We start from the raw sequence: 21,679 nt of genomic DNA on the forward strand, positions 1-21,679 counted from the left end.
GGAATTTTGCAGATACCTTTGAATGTCCGTAAACCAAGGTTCCTCTGTGTCAGGCTCGATGTCATTAATAGCATGGACATATGCTGCTTCTTGACGGGTTTCAATTGTAAGTGGCATTTCAGCTTCGCCATTTGGAATGTTGATCATCGAGGCCATTTTTGCTAGTGCATCAGCAAATTGATTCTCCTCTCTTGGGAGATATGTATAACGAAGCTTTTCTACCTGCTCAGACAACTTCTCAAGATATGACTGGTATGGAGCCAAGCTCTCACTCCTTACTTTCCATTTGCCGAAAATTTGATTGATGATTAACGAGGAATCTCCGTACACTCGAAGTTTCTGGACACCCAATGCTAAGGCAGCTTCCAGGCCCATAATGCATGCTTCATATTCTGCCGCATAGTTTGTGACGTTGAATTGCAGTTTTGGTGATATAGGAATGTGAGTGCCGTCTGAGGCTACTAGAATTACTCCAACACCACATCCGTTCTGATTGGAAGCACCGTCAAAATGCATTGACCAACTGTCATTACTGGTCATTAAGATTTGCTCGTCGGGTAAGTCGTAATCCTCCTTTTCTGCCTCGACGGGACAGTCGGCTAGGAAGTCCGATACTGCTGACCCCTTGATACACTTTTGCGAGATGTATTTGATATCGAATTCTTCTAGCATGACCAACCATCTGGATAACCGTCCGTTGAGAGCTGGTTTTTTGAACAGGTATTTGAGAGGATCTGCTTTGCTGATCACGTGCACTGTATGGGAGAGCATGTGGTGCCGTAGTTTCTTTGTAGCCCAAACTAAGGCGATGTTAAGTTTCTCGAGCTGAGTGTATCTGGTCTCGTACTCAATCAACTTTTTGCTGATGTAGTAGACGGCGTTCTCCTTGCCTTCAATTTCTTGGGCGAACATGGCCCCAATTGTTGATTCCGTTGTTGTAAGATAAAGCCTGAGGGGAATTCCTGGCATGGCTGGCTTTAGCACTGGTGGATTGGAAAGATAGTCTTTGATAGTATTGAATGAATGTTGGCAATCCTCACCCCAGGCCTTGGGTTCGCTTTTACGGAGCTTTCGAAATACCGGTTCACACATCATAGTGAGCTTTGAAATGAACCTACTGATGTATTGCAGTTTGCCGAGAAACCCCCGAATCTCCTTCTCGTTCGTTGGCGGATTCATCTCTTGAATGGCCTTGATTTTCGAAGGATCCGACTCTATGCTACGAGAGCTGATGACGTATCCGAGTAACTTGCCTGACGTTACCCCGAACGCGCACTTCTGAGGATTGAGCCTCATATTGTATTGTCTGAGCCTGTCGAAGAAATTTCGGAGTACTGAGGTATGCTCATGTCGTTCCTTGGACTTGACGATCATGTCGTCGACATATACTTCAATCTCCCTATGAATCATATCGCTGATGATAGTTATCGCTGTTCTTTGATAGGTTGCCCCTGCGTTCTTTAGTCCGAACGGAATAACTGTGTAGCAATATGTACCCCTCTGAGTGATGAAGGTTGTCTTCTCCATGTCTTCCCCTGCCATGGGAATCTGATTGGGCGCAGGTGGCTGCGCCTGGCGCCAGTGCTAGCATCCAGAACTTAAGCAGATCACTGGCTTGATGCTCGTAGTCTGCTCGTATTTTCGAAGTTGAAATGAGGAACTCCCCAGCGGAGTCGTTAGAATTGTAGGACGGTTTTTTGAATCATTTCCTACGGGGGGCGGTTTTTTAGAAACCTTCGTATTTTGTACTTTGTAGGAGTCGCCACCAAACATTATTTAGGGTCTTGTCTCGAAAGACCGTAAGTGACTCTACTAGGATAAGACTTGAATCTTCGAAACGGATGGGTGAGATCCGGGCAAGGGAACGAGATGCTTATTCCGTGAGCTTTAGTAATTATTCAAGTACGTGACATAGCATTTTCGAAAATACCCTAGTTTAGACTATGTGGGTTTGAATTTAGGACAAATTGAATTTCTACTTTGTATGGTGGTCACTTTGCTTTAAAGTTAATTTAAGGGAACCTAAGATCCGTTTGTCCAAGAAATTATCTTTGTTAAGCGTGATGTAACCTTGCATTTTGTTGGATTTAGCATGTGCGGTAATGAAAGCAATAAAGCAAATAAAGCAACATTACAATAGTAAATAAGTGCGGAATTAGTAAATACAAGACCCCCTAGAATTGGACTAGGGAGTAGGTCCACATTGCCTAAAAGGACTAGGAAAGTAAAGTTGCGGAATTTAAACTGCGGAATTTAAAGTGCGGGATTGAAATGCGGAATTGAAATGGCATAATTGAAAGTGCAAAATTGAAAGGTGAGGAATTGAAATTGCGGAATTGAAAGTGCATAATTGAAAGGCGCGAAATTGAAATTGCGAATTGAAGGTGCATAATTGAAATGGCAATATTGAAATTTGTACTTGGGCACATGAGATTCGAACGCCAAAAGGCAACTTAAAAATAAGTGCGCTGGACACGAATTCAAAGCCAAAAATCTCAACTTGGGAGAAGTTTCTCATCCCAAAGTGTCCTAGATTTTGCATATAGAACTTGAATTTGAAAGTTTGGATCTTGAAATATTGAACTTGAAATACTTGAACTTGAACTTGAAATATTGAAGTTGAACTTGAAATATTGAAATTAAGAGACTAGAATCTCAAAGATCGGGCCTTTTAATGTTGAAAATGTTAGATCTTTGATATGCTCTCATTTTGAAGGGATCCTAGTTTAAGAAAGTGTTTATGAACAACCCTAAACATTATTGGATCTTGAAATTTGAAAACTTGAACTTGTATATTGAAAAATGGAGTCTTAAATCTTAAAAGACTAAACCTTTAAAAGTTAAAAAGGTATCATCTTTGATTACTCCATACTTGAAAATGATTCTAGTTCAACGAGATGGTTACAAGCAACTTTGAACATCTTCGAATCTTGAACGTTTGCATTTTTGTATTTTGAAAAGTTTGGATTTTGAAAAGATGTATGATTGTTGCAAGTGACATTCTTAGTAATAAAAATGCCAACTTGCTAATCATTTTTGAAGTAGGAAAATCAAAGAAACATGATTGAATATGGTGGGATTCGGAATTACCTATTTAGGTTTAGGCAAGAATTCCTTTTAGAGCTCCCAATTGCTTAGAACTTGAAAATTGAATGTGTTTTTGAGGGATTTTTGGATTTGGATTTGAGGCGTAATTTTGGTATTACGACGTTGTATAATTGATCTGCCTCCTCTAATGCTTGGGATTAGGGGGTATTTATAGGGGGAATGGCTGCTAAGTGTCAGCCCTTGCCAGCGCAGCATGCCGAAGCAGCGCCCAACGCTGGTGATGTGGCGTGAATGCTGTAAAAGCCATGACGAAGAGGACGCAAGATCCGTCCTTGATTCGTCTTGTAGTGGCGTACCTTGGTATGAATAGTACGATGTTTGGCGTTTAGTGTAACACCCCCAAAATTTGGACATTTAATATAATCAAAAACCCTGTTTTTATTTAATGAATCCATCGTCCAAACCATGGGAGTGTCACTGCTACATTTATTCTCCATTGAAAATAAATCCAAAGCAACAAAACAATTTAAAATCATTAAAGTCAAAACTAACTAAGTGGTCTAAAAGGTGGCCAATAAAATAATACAACACATCCCCATAAAATAAATAACAAAACCAAATTAAACTGAAATAAAAATTGTCCCTTCACTAGGTGATTATTCTAAGCGTCTCCTCACTCATAGCCAAGTACCTTTACCAACCTGCAAAAATAATTAGAAAAGAGACAAGAGAGACAAACTCCCAAAAATCAGATAAACTGAGTAATTCCAACTACATCTCGTAAAATAAATAATTTTAATTTTGAAAACATTTTGCGTTTATAACATAAGTAATTAAACAACAAGTACCAATTTAATAATTCCATTATTAAACTTATCACATAAGATCAATATTAATTAAGCGAGGGAAAGAGAACGCTAAGGGTCGCGCGTAACCCTTGAGAATGACCAAAGTAAGATGCGTATAGAATTTCCCTAGTGTGCACACCCCTCACTAATTGACTATGGGTCTCCGCGACCGCGCACCAATAGAATTAGGTGGAAGACTAAGCAGAAAGTTTAATACAGAATAATAGAAACCTACTAGAAGCCTATCGGGCCTCCGCTAACGTGCACCGATGGAACAACAACTAGAAGGAAAACTTGTTCCTAGCCCTTACGGGTTTTTCCCTCTAAGATTACACTTTTCATAATTAGTATTTTAATAAGGTCATACACATATTACAAGTAGTTATAGGAAACGACTAAAACAAGTTAAGTCCATTAATGAAGTCGGTTTACCCTACTTGTTTCCGAGGGTTCAGAATGGTCCAATAGTTTGCATTCTAAATGACAACCATAAACGAATGCGTCCAAAGTTAACAAAAGTTCCACAAGATCAGTAACACTTCCATATAAAAAAAATTATTATGGAGTTCAAGTATTCTGATAATATAATACTACTATCTCGTATTAGATATACTTATAATATTCAGATCGTATAACTCATACTACCTCCGTTTCAGAAAGTTCTTTACGCTTTCAAAAAGGGGTCCAAGATATAAAAACTTTGACCGTAAATTCCCACTATTATATACATCAAAACGTTACGTGTAAGATCTTGTCAGATTGGTCTCGGTTTGAATTTTCAGAATATCAAATTTTTATAATTTTTTCACATACAAAATAGGATATATTAGTAGTTAAATATTGCATTGGAGTTCGTGCAAATAATAACTGTAAAGATTTTTTTAAAACGGAGGAAGTATATATATTACAAGTCATACACATATTACAATATACATATATATATATATATATATATATATATATATATAAGGTCATACACATATTACAAGTAGTTATATATATATATATATATATATATATATATATATATGTATATATACAACCACTTACTCTCCATAGCACGTAATAACACATAAATATATCCAAAATTCTTTTCATAACGAGACCTAAAAATGATGGATATCGAAAATTACCTTGAACGTGCGTACTCCGTTCTAGCTAGTTGTTTGAATGCGGGTTCACGAAGTAACCTTCGACTACATAATAATACGAAATCCTAAGTTAGGAAACGGGCTAATACTCAAATTATCAATTCCCTTACTCCTAACTTGAGATGCTCAGCACTACTAATAAAACAACCCACCTTATCCTTAAACTATTTATCAAAGAAGGAAAATATTAATGTCATTTACATAATGTAATTTCCCAAAGCAAAATCAAAGTCAATGTTTCACAAAAAATTACCTACAAATCACTTGGTATTAAATAGGGTAGAATTTTTGTGAAACAAAATAGCAACAACCGACAAAGTGACCAGAAAATATCAGAAAACTTATCATAATGTTTCGCATCACCATCAACCTATAACTCTCCCTTTTCTTTTCTTTTTCTGAAAACAGATTTTTCAGTTGTAACTCGTAATTACAGAGTAACAAGTACGAAGCGAAATAGCGCAAAAAATCTACGGAAGGATAAGGACATGGTTTTTATCTCAAGGTTGTCGGAAACGATGGTGATTTGTGGTGATGCGTCTGTGAGGTTTCAGGCAGGGTTAGTGATGGTTCACGGTCATTATTGATGGCTATTACATTCATATAAATCATATATCCAAAATATATATGCCACTTAATCTCCATAGCACGTAATAACACATAAATATATCCAAAATACTTTTTTTAACGAGACCTAAAATTGATGGACATCGAAAATTACCTTGAACGCGCGTACTCCGTCCTACCTAATCGTTTGAATGCGGGTTCACGAAGTAATGTTCGACTACATAATAATACGAAATCCTAAGTTAGGAAACGGGCTAATACTCAAATTATCAATTCCCTTACTCCTAATTTAAGATGCTCAACACTACTAATAAAATAACCCACCTTATCCTTAAACTATTTATCAAAGAAGGAAAATATTAATGTCATTTACATAATGTAATTTCCCTTAGCAAAACCAAAGTCAATGTTTCACAAAAAATTACCTACAAAGCACTTGGTATTAAATTGGGTAGAATTTTTGTGAAACAAAATAGCAACAACCGACAAACTGACCAGAAAATATCATAAAACTTATCATAATGTTCGCATCACCATCAACCTATAACTCTCCCTTTTCTTTTCTTTTTTTTCTGAAAACAGATTTTTCAGTTGTTACTCGTAATTACAGAGGACAAAAAATCTGCGGAAGGATAAGGACATGGTTTTTATCTCAAGGTCGTCGGAAACGATGGTGATTAGTGGTGATGCGGCTGTGAGGTTTCAAGCAGGGTTAGTGATGGTTCACGGTCATTATGGATGGCTACTACATTCATATAAATTACATTCATATAAATCATATGCACATAACCAATATGCTATAGGATGAAACATGGGAAGGGAAGATAATCAAAACTAATATCATCCTTTAATGTAATTATAAGAATCATGTTTCAGAACTAAATTGGAGGGAATGACAAAGGTTGACTTACCCAAGATGGAAGATGAAGATGATGACGGCAATCAAAGAGGGATGTGAGAGGAGAGGGTTTCCTTTGAAATTTAACTTACACGGCCAAAATTTTGTGGTTTTGTGGGTATAAATAGCTTAGGATGAATCAGGGTTTAACTAGGAGACTTAGTTTCAGAAATTAATGATTAAATAAGGTTGGAAATCTAAATTTTTTATAATTAAAATCATTAAAACCTCTATTTTAACTTGTAAAATCATTTTAAGTTATAAAATAATTTATTAGAAAATACCCGAAAATTTGGGATATTACATTTAGTGTTTTCTTGGAGGTTAAGACTTGATTTGGCGTCTAAAAAAAAGCCGTTCTCGGGTTTTGAATTTCGGTTTTACGGGACGAGGCCCGGCTTGCTCGGTTTTGTGGGGCGCCCGAATTTGACTTGCCTTATATGATTTTGAGTAGAAAAGGCTTAGTAAAACCAATGGAATGGTATCCTAGATGAGATTGTACTTGGATTTTGAAATTGAATTTTTGAAGATTTGTATTTTGTACCGAGTTCCGGGAGGGGAACAGCCTCGGGGATTGGATTTTGACTCTTGTATTTTGGAGATATTCTTAGCAATTGGGACTTCCGCACGGAGTTGCTCCAACCGCCTAATAAGGATAATGGTATCGTCATCATCCCAGATGGGAGACACGATTTAGGTGTCTACACTAAGGTATGATGAACCTTTCATGAGACAAGCCCAATTCAAGCTTCCCTAGATAATAAAAAGTATTCTAAATAATTGCCAGATTTAGCAATTATAATATTTTAAAAAAAAATTGGTCTCCTGCCTATAAAAAAAACGTGGTCAACTAATGTAAGTTTTAAAACTAAAATTTTAAAGTGTTCATAAATTAAAGTGTTACAAACAAGTGTTACCTTATATCAAAGTGTTACAAATTAGTGTTACCTAATATCAAGTGTTACAAACAAGTGTTACCTAATATGAAAGTGTTACTAAAGTATTACGTATACATCGTATAATTTTACAAATTTAAAAGTGTTACCATTTGGTGTTACCTAAGGTCACTTTTGTACTAATCAGCAATGAAGTTTTACCAAGACCCAACAAGGTTAAACACTAAGTCTAATTGTCAATTTAGGTATAATGCGAAATTTTTAGCCTTAACCATTTTTTTCACCCAAAACATAACCATGTTATAACCCCGGAAAAGCCCTCCTTGAGGTGAAGTAATAAACATATACCTTTCTTAAATCGCAAAAGAAGAGAAATCCCCACACGGGAATACCTGAAAACCGAGCATCAATTACTCGGTAATAAGAAGTTCATCAACTTTGCAGATTAACTAGAAAACAAAACATGAAAATAAATCGAATCTTGTGAAAACCGCGCATACCAACCACCTAGAGCTAGAAATTAATAGCGCTTTCCATGTGAGCACTAGAAAATTATAGCGCGGGCAACTTGCGCGCTGGATTTTTCCAACGCTTGCGCTTAAGTGTTCGGAAATTTTCCTGCACTTTTACCGAAAAATCCGAACACTGGGGGGGGGGGGGGTACATCCGTGCACAATTGATAAGCCGATTTCGGGTCGTTGAAACGGATACCGAACTAACCAAACAAAATTTATAAACCACCTAATCTACCGACTATATTGACTATAGTGGTAAACCACCTAAAATTTATAAACGGATCGTCCCAAGAGAATGGAGATTAATGAGTTTAAACTATCAAGCTAGCCTAGAAGTAAGTTTGAATAGATTTTAATGAACTAAGGATATCAAAACTAATATGATAAGCAAACAATAAGGAAAGACTAGGGAATTCAGGGATAGGTTTGGGTTCATTAGGAAATATAGAAGTTCAATCAGTCAATGTTGCTGGGGAATAACAATTAGGGGGAAAACCAACAAATATTGTATTCGGCACCTCTCGGATAGAGTACATTGAGTTTCCAAATCCGGAAGAAAGCTCTCGCATGACCTCTAGACTAAGTATCTACCAATTAGAACTAGTTCATCCCATATGCCTTTGCTAATCCTCAATTTCTTGACAAACAAGCATGCAACATTTCCAATCAACTAATTAGAGTTTGCATTTGCACCTACCAATCCAATTAGACATGGAGATCCTAATTACCAAATCCAATTTCAATCACAACATCATATCATCATGAATTCAACTCTACATCCCTACTAATCCCCAAACTTCACCCCATACCCTAGCCTGAACTACTCACTACACATTGTTGGGGGAATTAAGCTAGAAGTTGAAATAAGAAAAAGATCATCATGATTGAATTGAAAAACGAAATTGCAAAGCAAACAAGCAATTACACTAGAATTCCCAAGGATTCAATTGAAATCAAAATTGAAAGAAATTGCGAAATTCAACAATCAAAACTATTTATAAAAGGAAGGCAAGAATTGGAAAGATTAAGGAGAAGAGAAGTTACTAAATTCTTGAAGAATCTTGTACTTGAAAGCAAAACATGAATTAATCTTGAATTTCTCTCTCTAGAATTTGAAACTAATTTCTGAAAATTTAATTCTAAACTGAAAAAAACTAAAAACTTATGAAATAATAAAATCGAAAGCTATTTATATGTTTCCAAAATTAGAGGCTCAAATTCGTAAAAAGGGCCGTCTGGCGTCGACGTGCGAGCGCACGTACCCTTGTGGGGGTGCATCAAAAAGTTGGTGTGGGCGCACATAAATTCTATGCGTCCAAAGAGAGTGACGATTCACCAGCTACGTATTGTGCTAGCTCACATAATTCTTGTGCGGATGCAAAAGCTTTTGTTTTCAACCATTCCTTTGCCAGCCCATGTGTGGTCGCACATCTCTTTTGTGTGGGCGCAGATACATCTTGTGCGAGCGCGCTGTTGATTCTTGTGCGGGCGCGCACTTTTCTCAGTTACTCCCCAAATCGGGCCTTAGGTCTGTGCGAAAGGACAGAATTTTTGTGTGGGCGCACAGACTAGAATCTTCCTCTATGGCTCTTTTCCTTCACTGTGCGAACGCACAGAATTCCTGTGCGATCGCACATGCCTGATTCTTTCACAATCTACCTCGGATTTCCAAATTTCTTCAAGATTTACCTATAAAGCATCAAAGTGGAAAAGAACATATAAATGGCACTAAAACTACAAAAAATCACACAAATCATAATAAAAACGAAAGGAAATCCTAACCTAAGAGCGACATAAACACTACAAAATAATCATTTTATAGAGACGAGTAATTTCGTCTCTATATAGTCCAAATCCGTCTCCAAATTTTGCTTAGAGACGGATTTGAGACGAAAATAGGGCGTCTCTATAGAGGGCGTCTCAAAAAAATTTGAGACGGAATTCTTGCAAAGCCATTACTAATTTGAGACGGAATTTTTAAAACACCACATACAATTCCATCTCAATTTTAATTTAAAGACGAAATTTTAGTAATTCGTCTCAAGTTTGAGACGTTTATTCTATCCGTCTCAAAATTCATCTCTAATTGATGCATATTTGTAGTGAAATCACACTAAATGTCGCTCATCAAAATCCCCCAAGCTAAGAGTTTTCTAGTCTCTAGCAAACTAAGCATAAAATAGGGAAGATCGAGATTATTATTGAGAGTCTAGAAACTACGAAAACAAGAACTACAAGAATACACAAGCTAACTCACTTTCGTAGGAATCACGGTTGCATTTAAGCACATGCAACAAGCTCTTTAAACCCAACAATCTCTCATTAGCGCGAGTAGGATCTCGCAAGGGTTTCCAAATAGTTCAACCCATAACTCTTCCAAAAATTGGCCAAGGTAAGACCTAAAAAGGAAAACAAACCAAGAAATAAGCAAAGAAAATAGAAGAAAGGAAAAGAAAAGAAAAGAAAAGAAAAGAAAACTACAAAAACCCAAGAGCCGGGTTTTTATTATGGAACGAGCACAAAAGGATGCAAATATTTCTAAATCGATAAACGAATGCACGCTAATCAATGTCCTAAGTCGAGTGAAAGATTCAAGTGTGAAGCATAGAGAACTAAGGAGATAGCTTCTCGAGACGCCGCGAAGGCGCCGGAAAAGACAAGAATTTCAAGATAGGAAAGAAGGTTACTCGACATCTCGGCATGACAATCCCGCTCTATAAATTTGACCGATTCCTCCCTCCACCGTCAATGACTCAACTCAAAAGGGTTAAGAGGGCTTTTATGGTGTAACGTTAGGCTAGGGGTAAGTATGTTTAATAAATTTGGGATCTAGAGCTCAATCCTAAAGTGATGCACAAAATGAACTTTACTCAAGAAAATAGGACCAAAACAAATTCACACCACTTATTTGGGGCACCCCCAATCTTCTTCAACAACAAAACTAAACTATATTCTTTTTTGAACTTTTCTTGATTTGATTTTCTCTTTTATTTGTGTTTCAAATGAAACTTTTCTCTTTGCCTTGTTTTTCTCTATTTTTGGCTTTTTCTAAACTTTTTTTTTTTTTTTTTTGCTTTTGCCTCTTATTCAATATATACATCATACTTCTCCTAACTTTCCATTCTAACCAACAACCATCATTTCTCATCATTTGCATAAACAATCAAAACCACAAAGCACAATTACACTAGCTTCACTATCACTTCTAAGGGTGAAAATAAAACAAAGGCTAATCGGCTTGTAATGAGCTAATAGAAATGAAGGGAAAAGGCTCAAATAGCTAGCAAGGGGTAAATGCAAACAAAAATATGAGAGAAAAATAAAAAAATGATGTTCTAGTCTAAAAAGAAAAATAGTCACCGAAAGAAATGCCTCTATTGTCCCCTAAAGTAGTTCGGTCGCGGTCTCGCGCAAGGAGGAAAAAGACAAATTAAGGATATGGGAAAGTCAATGCCAAGGATCCATGCCACTCAATATCTGTGTTTGAGAATTGGGCTAGAAAGAACATGATCCTCACAAATGGGTGCAATTACTATCCTCTCCGGCTTCAAGTCACTAGAGAGTACGACACCGTCTTACCACAAACCAAGGGTTCAAGACTCATGCTATCCAAAGTTCTAACCGACTACCTTTATACCTAAATCCTAGACTCGAACCAAGACATTCAAAACCGTGCGTACCTCTACCAATTAGGAATCAAAGCATTCTAACCTACAAGTTCCAATTTTATTATGCCCTAATCAAGAATAAATCCTAAAAACTAGAAAAACTTGCCTTGACTAAGAGAAAGAAAAAGGAAAGAAAAAAAGAAAACGAAAACGAAAAGGAAAAGGAAAGAACAGAAAATAAAGAAAGAAAAAGGAAAACAAAACAAAAGAAAATCTATGAAACTAATCAAGAAATTATACATAAAAGCACACAAATGCACGCAATCAATGGCATGAAAATCATAATGGCAACCACACAATAAAATCTCCCCCCAAGCTCGAATTAGGCCATGCCCTCAAGGCCTAAAACGAAACAAGGAGGGGTACAACTACCCATCCAAGCAATGCTCCACATGAATAATGCCCGATCCAAAAGAATGCAAGTGAGTTAGAAGGATGTTACCGGGAATGACGTGGGAGCAAGTCCCGCAAAGAACCGGAAAAACGAACGAACTCACCAAAAATATAATTGGGCATGGCAAAGGTGGATGAAATGACTCCATACCAAGAAAACGCACAAACACATGCACAAAATCCACGGGGTGCCTCCCGGAAGCGCTTCTTTAACATCACTAGCTTGACCTTGAGGTCCATGATGGCAAATGTGCCAAGAGAGTCACCCATAAAATAATGCTTAAGCCGATGACCATTGACTTTGAAGTTGCCGGTATCTTGTCCCCAAATCTCAATAGCACCATGGGGGAACACTCTCACTACATCAAACGGGCCACTCCACCGGGACTTGAGCTGGCCCGAAAACAATTTCAAACAGAATTATAGAGGAGAACCTTTTCTCCCTCCTTGAACTCACGTTTTTCAATACAAGCCTCGTGAAATTGTTTGAAACGAGCTTTGTAGATACTTGCAGAATCATAGGCATTCATTCAAAGCTCTTCTAATTCATGGAGATCGAGAAGGCGGTTCGCACCCGCACTAGTTAGCTCGAAATTCAAAGTCTTGATTGCCCACATATCCCGGTGCTCAAGCTCAACCGGCAAGTGGCAATTCTTTCCATACACTAGCTTGTATGGGGTCATCCAAATCGGAGTCTTGAAAGCCGTCCTATAAGCCCATAAGACATCATCAAGCTCATCATCATGCTTGATTTCCCAATGTTTTCGGTTCTTAGCAACCGTCTTCTGAAGGGTTTGTTTGGGGATGGTACCCCAAACCTATCTTGTGATGCACGTCATACTTCTTCAAGAGAGCCTTGAACTTCCCATGAGAAAAGTGGGATCCTCCATCACTTATCACGGCTCTAGGGACTCCAAAACGAGGGAAAATAATCTTCTTGAAGAGAGAGAGCACCACTTTATGGTCATTGGTGGGTTAGGCAATGGCTTCCGCCCACTTGGAAACGTAGTCAACGGCCACAAGGATGTACAAATTGCCCTAGGAAGAAGGAAAAGGGCCCATGAAGTCAATTCCCCAAACATCAAAAACCTCTAGCTCTATTATGGGAGATTGGGGCATCTATTGCCTCTTAGAAACATTTCCCGTTCGTTGGCAACGATTAAAAGTTTTGACAAAGGCCCAAGCATCGCGGAATAGAGTGGGCCACCATAACATACTTTGAAGGACCTTGGAGGCGGCTTTATCACCCCCCATATGCCCCCCACAAGGAGAGAAGTGGAACATGCGGAGAACACTAGAAAACTCATCATTTGGTACACACCTCCGTAATAGACCATCTAAGCATCTTCTCAACAAGATAGGTTCATCCCACACATATCGCCGGGCATCATATTTCAACTTCCTCCGTTGTTGAGTACAGAGATCCTCGGGGATCGCTCCACAAGATAGGTAGTTCACAATGTCAATGAACCAAGGGAGAGTGGAGATTTCAACCATATACAAAGTATCATCACACAAGGTATCCTCAATTGTTATGTCATCCTTAACCCCATCTCAAGGCTCAATCCTAGAGAGATGATCGGCTACCACATTTTAGGCTCCCTTCTTGTCACGAATCTCAATGTCAAACTCTTGTAGAAGGAGGACCCAACGAATGAGACTCGGCTTGGCCTCCTTCTTGGCCATGAGATACCGAACTGCCGCATGGTCGGTATAAACAATAGTCTTGGAACCAACCAAGTAGTGCGGAATTTTTCAAATGCATGAACAATTGCAAGGAACTCTTTTTCGATGGTAGTGTAGTTGGATTGGGCTTGATTGAGAGTCTTGGACATGTAATAAATGATATGGAGCTTCACATCCTTCCTTTTACCTAAGACACCCCAAACCGAATAGTCGCTTGCATCACACATTAGTTCAAAAGGGAGGGCCCAATCCGGGGCTTGCACAATGGGAGTGGACACCAAAGCGAGCTTGAGTTTGTTAAAGTCATCAAGGCAAGCGACAACAAAATGAAAATCACTCTTCTTTTGAAGGAGATTAGTAAGGGGCCTAACAATCAACGAAAATTCCTTGATGAACCTCCTAAAACCCGCATGCCCAAGGAAGGAGCGGATTCCCTTAACAATAACAGGAGGAGGGAGATTTTCAATTACTTCAATCTTGGCCCTATCCACTTCAATCTCTCGGTGAGAAACCTTATGACTGTAGACGCCTACTTTTGTCCCCATTCCCGAAAGGGAAGGTTTGATGATGAGAACATAAATCTCCGCTTGGCAACGCATCTCCTATAAAATAACGAATCTCAATCACCCTTTCATTTCAGCCAAAACTGCTATTTATAGAAACTTGCTAAGAATGGTAACTGCCGTAAGAAGTAGTTGTTAAAAGTGTCAAAGTCATAAAAGATAGAAATCTGTCAGAATTAGGTGTTGCACTCCAACATAAATCCTAAAAGAGATAGAATTGGCAAAAGGAATTCTATTCCTGTTATGATTCGAAAATAAGAGTTACGTATTAATTAAATTCCTAACGAACCTAGAGTTCGTAACGGGCCCAGACGCATTCCGTCATAAGTTAATACGCACTAAAAGACTCGGATAAATCTCAAAAGCTCCGAGTTCTAAGAGTCCAAATCTGACAAAGAACTCGGCCCAGATCCCATTTTCAACGCCCAGAGCTGGGCGCTGAAATCTTTAACGCCCAGCCATGGGCGCTGAAAATGCCTGGATCCCATTTTCATCGCCCAGAGCTGGGCGCCGAAATCTTTAACGCCCAGGCCTGGGCGCTGAAAATACCTGGGGCCGTTTTATCTCCGGATTCTCTTCGGATTCGTATCTTAAAATCTATCTTTCCACACACTCTTTTCCTATAAATACAGCCTATAAACCGACGTGAAACAACACAATTCCATAATCTGAGTATTGACTCTAGCCTTAAGCCTAAGCCTCACGCTGCGAAATTGATCCAGTGTTCTGTCGCAATCGACCCAAAAGTCGAACAGAACGCATCCTGCCCCTGTAGCTTGATGAACTAAGCCTAAATACTGGAACATAACTTGGAAGCCAGAGATTCGTTAAATAAAAGGAGAAACAGCAAAGCCAAGTGGTTAGTTTTCTGAGAACACAACGCACCTCTCAAGGGTGCGTTGTAATGTGTCCCTCATATGATTTAATCGCTTTCATCACCCTTTTATAAAATTGTCAAACTATTAATTTGATTGATCTATCACGCCTAATAAGATAATATCCTGGACAATTGAATTATCATGCTAGGTACCCTAAATCAATCTAAATAAGATAATCACGATCGATTTAGTATTATGTGTTGCATATTGCTAAAATCAATTCAGAATAGTTTAATAGTTTAACACATGTCCCTTCAATTATTTATGCTGAGCTAGTAAGGATAACCTGCATCTGGAGTATTATCGATGAGCACTCCTCTCGGTAGTTACAGTCCCCCGAACTATCAATCACTGCCCTGCAGGTGTACGTTGAGCGATCCCCACACCAGGGATCACAAGGGAACCTATGGCCGTTGTGGTCAAACATAATCGCACTCCCTTTATGTCACGATAATTGGTTTTTGTCAGTTTTTCTCATTGTCGTTAAAAACTGAATTGCGACTCCTATATTACTAGTCAATTGGGTGTAAACTCACAGGAAATCCAACTACACTTGATTTGACAATGTCATGCCCACGAGGGACATGCACCAAGTAAATCTAAGTCAATTTGAAAGCGGTTTATATTCCCGCAATTCTGGAAAAGATGGCCCTAAAAGCCTAAAGTATGTGCCACACGGGCACAAGTAATATCTTGACGCCTGCATCCTGGCTTCCAGCAAATCCTTAGACAGCATTACGAAAATCGTAACAGTATTTTGATTCACTCATGTAATCCTGTACGAACCCTTCTATAAGTCAACTTACTTAGGACACCTCGGATTGTACACAGTAGGACTCGGATGTCAAATAATTTTCAAAGACTTCTTCGAACATAATAAAGTGTCGTTGGTTTAAGCTAAGTATGCGTTTATCTCGATGTTTCAAGTGAGTCAAAAAGATTTCTAAATATGATTATGGGTAAAGAAAAGACACCTAGCTTTTGGTCAAGGCACACTTCAACATGTGACTACCTTGACCATGGCAATGTCGCACAATACGACATTTACAAGAGAAGTAGCAAATCACTACTCGAACGTACCTTGCATTAAACGAGTCTGGGTCAAACTATTCATGATCCATGTCACCATGAATGCATAAAAACGTATGCCAAGCATTTAGCACCAAGCCAATCCCGTAGCTACAATTGGGGGCTTGAGAAAAACACTCTAAAAATGCTCGAAATGACGATTTTATGGCAAATTCTCGACGCTAATGCTATACATACGTCATAGGGGCACAATCCTAAGGTTTAATCGTGTAAAACGAACCTTAGAATGGCTATAACCCCTTCCAAATTCTAAGCACTACTTAGAATATATAAAGTCACCCCACTAACAAGGGTAACTGAAAATAAGAGTCACCAAAACTCCGATCAAACTACTGCACATAACGCTCGCCCTACAAGCGCCCGTTACACAGTCTACGTCGTTCCAAAGCAAAAACGAAAGAAAAATCAAGGATAAAAACAAGAAAGAAACATCTATGAATCCTCGCGTCGAACGAAGTAATAAACCGTGCACACCCACGCAGAAGGTGCTACACTTGTTCGAGCACCTGAACGAGGCGTGATGAAGTACTCCAATGCAAAAAATAATAATGATATCCCAACACCTGGAGGAATGTTCTAAGACACGCTGTTAGGCCACACAAGCCTACGTTGCACCATAAGTTCAACCATCCCACGGTACAAGTCTAAAAAAAAAGAGTAAGGCATAGTACACTAATGCGGGCACGACCAAGAACATGTGTAAAAAAGGCAAAGACTACTTATCGCCCAAATTCAAAATGCAAGACACAAGACTTCTACATTAAGGATTAAAGGTAGCAAAATATTACCTACCACGGAAGGGATAGCTCGCACCTACACGAGTGGAACCCCAAGGCATCTTTCTCGAAAGAACCTACAAAAATCGTACGCCAAAAGGAAGCATCCCAACATGCATACTTGGGGGCTCCAAGCTACGAAACGACCGTAGCAAAAAAAAATAAAAAAATCTCAAAGCAAATGTTTGAACGATCGAAAGGGCACGATGCTTGAGCCCACTTCATGAATGGGCCTGAACCCTATCAAGCTTCTAAGCAAACTATTCAACATCAGTCATTGCTAAAAAAAAAAAATGATTCAAGCAAACTGATTAATGGACCGCACGCAACGGCCATTCTGTAGCCGATTGGTAATATAATTCTACGTTCTAAAAATAAAGAAAAACAAAAGAGAAGAGAATATGTAGAATTTCCAAGTGAAAAAAAAAACGAACGAACAAGAGGCCAACTGTGTCATAAAAAGACCAGCCCAAACAATATTTTCAACTCCCCACCTGGGCGTGAATTATTTCCAACGCCCAGGCCTGGGCGCCGAAAATGAGCCCAGGCCCAAAAAAAGCTCTGACTTCTATAGGGCCCTGCCGTATCCATTCGACTCGAAAATTTCCGTTTTCTTTACTCAAAGTCGCACCTCACGGCTTTGTTAAAAGTAGAACACCAATACAAAGACCGCTCGCACTTACGAGCACGATCCCAAACAAGATCAAGGACATTACAAAATGCGTATCCCCAAGGAACCTCTTTGACAAGAAATGACCGTCAAGCACAAGTTCTTGGGGGCTCGAAAGAAAATATATATTTCAAAAGAGAGTATGCAAAGTTAAAACAATATTCCCAGACTACGCTGTACGAACTCCCGTGTTTGGATAATCTCAAAAGATAAAACCGGATTACGACCTCAAGACAAAGGTCGTCGTTGATACTTATACATAGTCCCCTAATCAAGGACCCAGGTAGTGGCAAAATTGAGCCCTAAAGACTAGCTCAAAACCATGAAAGATGATGACCACGAGACAATGGTTCGTCTAAGCACGTTGTCAACCCACATTCATGTTGCAAATAAATTCGAGCATTCCTCGAAAGAATTCGCTCTCCCAAAAAAAAAAAAAACACAAAAAGAAAAGACAAGCGAAATAAGGGCTCGCCCACCTCTTACCGGCAGGACTGCGTCACAAACCGCGCAAGTCCTCAATTTAAAAACGAATTCGAGTTCGCTTACCTCAAGCGAGCGGGGCGTCCACCCTCAGCGGACAGGGCTCGCCCACCTTCAACGGGCGGGGTCTGCGTCACTAACCGCGCAGGTCCTCAGTTTTCGAAAATGAAACGAAAATAAAATCTTCAAAAGAAAAACAGTCTCGCCCACTTCTACCGGGCGGGGTCTACGTCACAAACCGCGTAGGTCATAATTTTCAGAAAAAACATCAAAACAAATTCGTCCACTTCTATCGGATGGGGCGTCCACCCTCAGCGGACAGGCTCGCCCACCTTCAGCGGGCGGGGTCTGCGTCACTAACTGCGCAGGTACTTAGTCGCGGCAGCGATAACTTTTCCTGGTTTCCCTTTTCCAAAAATCAAAGGATGGTTTCCCTTTTCCAAAAATCAAAGGATGGTTTTCCTTTTCCAAAAATCAAAGGATGGTTTCCCTTTTCCAAAAATAAAAGGATGATTTCCCTTTTCAAAAATCAAAAAAATTGGTTTTTCGCTTTTCCAAAAAAGAGCGATGTGCTGGATTTTCCTTCGTTTTACGTCCTATAAAAACAAGGGGGTTTTCTCGTTTAGCTAACCCTGAAAATGAGAATCTTTAAAAATATTTTACCTCGTGATTAGACTTGGCCAGGCCTAGTTACATTTTATAGCTTTGATTTCGAAAACATCTTTAGATACTTCCAATGACAAAGTGAGGGAGTTTCTATACTTAACAAATTCCAATGACACGTGAGGAATGTGTTAACACTTCAAGTCAAATGTTATCACTCGGGGGCTCGTGAGAGCCTCGCAAAACAGGTCACATACACCATGGCTTGTATGACGCACTCCGTCTAGTACTTTGACCATCGTCTCATCTCGAGACTTTGTCAAAGTGGGGGCTAACTGTAGACGCCTACTTTTGTCCCCATTCCCGAAAGGGAAGGTTCGATGATGAGAACATAAATCTCCACTTGGCAACGCATCTCCTATAAAATAACGAATCTCAATCGCCCTTTCATTTCAGCCAAAACTGCTATATATAGAAACCTGCTAAGAATGGTAAATGCCGTAAGAAGTAGTTGTTAAAAGTGGCAAAGTCATAAAAGATAGAAACCTGTCAAATTAGGTGTTGCACTCCAATATAAATCCTAAAAGAGATAGAAATGGCAAAAGGAATTCAATTCCTGTTATAATTCAAAAATAAGAGTTACGTATTAATTAAATTCCTAACGAACCTAGAGTTCGTAACGGGCCCAGACGCATTCCGTCATAAGTTAATACGCACTAAAAGAATTGGATAAATATCAAAAGCTCCGTGTTCTAAGAGTCCAAATCTAACAAAGAACTCGGCCTAGATCCCATTTTCAACGCCCAGAGCTGGGCGCTGAAATCTTTAACGCCCTGACCTGGGCGCTGAAAATGCCTGGATCCCATTTTCAACGCCCAGAGCTGGGCGCCGAAATCTTTAAGGCCCAGCCCTGGGCGCTGAAAATACCTGGGGTCGTTTTATCTCCGGATTCTCTTTGGATTCGTATCTTAAAATCTATCTTTCCACACACTCTTTTCCTATAAATACAGCCTATAAACCGACGTGAAACAACACAATTCCATAATCTGAGTATTGACTCTAGCCTTAAGCCTAAGCCTCACGCTGCGAAATTGATCCAGCGTTCTGTCGCAATCGACCCAAAAGTCGAACAGAACGCATCCTGCCTCTGTAGCTGGATGAACTAAGCCTAAATACTGGAACATAACTTGGAAGCCCGAGATTCGTTAAATAAAAGGAGAAACAGCAAAGCCAAGTGGTTAGTTTTCTGAGAACCACAACGCACCTCTCAAGGGTGCGTTGTAATGTGTCCCTCATATGATTTAATCGCTTTCATCACCCTTTTATAAAACTGTCAAACTATTAATTTGATTGATCTATCACGCCTAATAAGATAATATCCTGGACAATTGAATTATCATGCTAGGTACCCTAAATCAATCTAAATAAGATAATCACGATCGGTTTAGTATTATGTGTTGCATATTGCTAAAATCAATTCCGAATAGTTTAATAGTTTAACGCATGTCCCTTCAATTATTTATGCTGAGCTAGTAAGGATAACCTGCCTCTGGAGTATTATCGATGAGCACTCCTATCGATAGTTACACTCCCCCGAACTCTCAATCTATTCCCTACGGGTGTACGTTGAGCGATCCCCACACCAGGGATCACAAGGGAACCTATGGCCGTCGTGGTCAAACATAATTGCACTCCCTTTATGTCTTGATAACCGGGTTTTGTCAGTTTTTCTCATTGCCGTTAAAAACTGAAGGACGACTCCTATATTACTAGTCAATTGGGTGTAAACTCACAGGAAATCCAACTACACTTGATTTGACAACGTCACTCCCACGAGGGACGAGGTCACGCATTAGCCTCGTGCTTTTTCGACCCCCTCACAATGACCAAGGACAATCCCCTCTCGAACCATAAAATGGAAGTTTTCTCAATTTAGCACCAAATGAACCTTTTCACATCACTCAAGGCATTTCTCAAGTTTGAGGAGGCACTCATCATAGGTGGCACCACCCAGCGAAAAATCATCCATGAAAACCTTCATTTTTTCCTCAAACATGTCACCAAAAATACTTATCATGCATCTTTGGAAATTCCCGGGGGCGTTGCAAAGCCCAAATGGCATCCTCCTATAAGAAAATGTTCCAAATGGACAAGTGAAAGTAGTTTTCTCTTGGTCTTCCAGGTTTATGGGGATATGAAAGAACCCGGAATAGCCATCGAGAAAAATAAAGTACTTGTGCTTTGTTAGTCGCTCAAGCATTTGATCGATGAAGGGCAAAGGGAAATGATCCTTCTTGGTTGAAAGGTTGAGTTGACGGTAGTCAATGCACATTCTCCACCCGGTCCCCGTCTGGGTAGAGATTAGCTCTCCTTGTGCATTTTTGAACACCGTCATCCCACCTTTCTTGGGGACAACGTAGACTGGGGACACCCTCCTACTATTGGAGATAGGGTAGATGATCCCGACCGCCAAGATTTTGACAATATGTTTCTTAACCACCTCACCCATTGGTGGGTTAAGCTTACGTTGTCTTTCCCGATGAGGGACGGCATTGTCCTCAAGTTCAACTTGGTGCATGCAAAATGTCGGGCTTATGCCTTTGAACTCATCAATAGTATACCCTAAAGACCTTTGATGCCACCTAAAATTTGAGCGAGCTTAAGGAATTGCTCATTATCCAAACTAGCATTAACTATGACGGGGAAAGAGGAGTTAGGACCAAGGAAAACATACCTCAAGTTTGAAGGTAGAGCTTTGAGCTCAACCTTGGGAGCTTTCTCACCATCACGTTGCTTTATATTGTCAAGAACGTCCTCCCAGTCAAGCACAAGACAACATTCCCCGGGTTGGTCATCAAATGAGGTAGAATTCAATTGCTCCTTATTTGGCTGCTTCAACCCCTACATTTCCTAAACCTTCCCTATCCAAGATAGAAAGCTCAAGAAG

The 21,679-nt window shown here is 39.4% G+C and overlaps 1 long non-coding RNA gene across 1 annotated transcript; it reads right to left on the reverse strand.

Moving 5' to 3' along the window:
• Window positions 1-3,552: 3,552 nt before the first annotated feature.
• LOC130460751 (uncharacterized) lies at window positions 3,553-6,634 on the reverse strand. The gene is made up of 3 exons (XR_008920866.1): window positions 6,526-6,634; window positions 5,769-5,831; window positions 3,553-3,749 (listed from the first exon to the last, which is right to left on the reverse strand). It is a non-coding gene; the product is annotated as an uncharacterized lncRNA (long non-coding RNA).
• Window positions 6,635-21,679: the final 15,045 nt, after the last annotated feature.

The sequence above is a fragment of the Spinacia oleracea genome, chromosome 5 (genome assembly GCF_020520425.1).
Source record: "Spinacia oleracea cultivar Varoflay chromosome 5, BTI_SOV_V1, whole genome shotgun sequence".
NCBI lineage: Eukaryota > Viridiplantae > Streptophyta > Magnoliopsida > Caryophyllales > Amaranthaceae > Spinacia > Spinacia oleracea.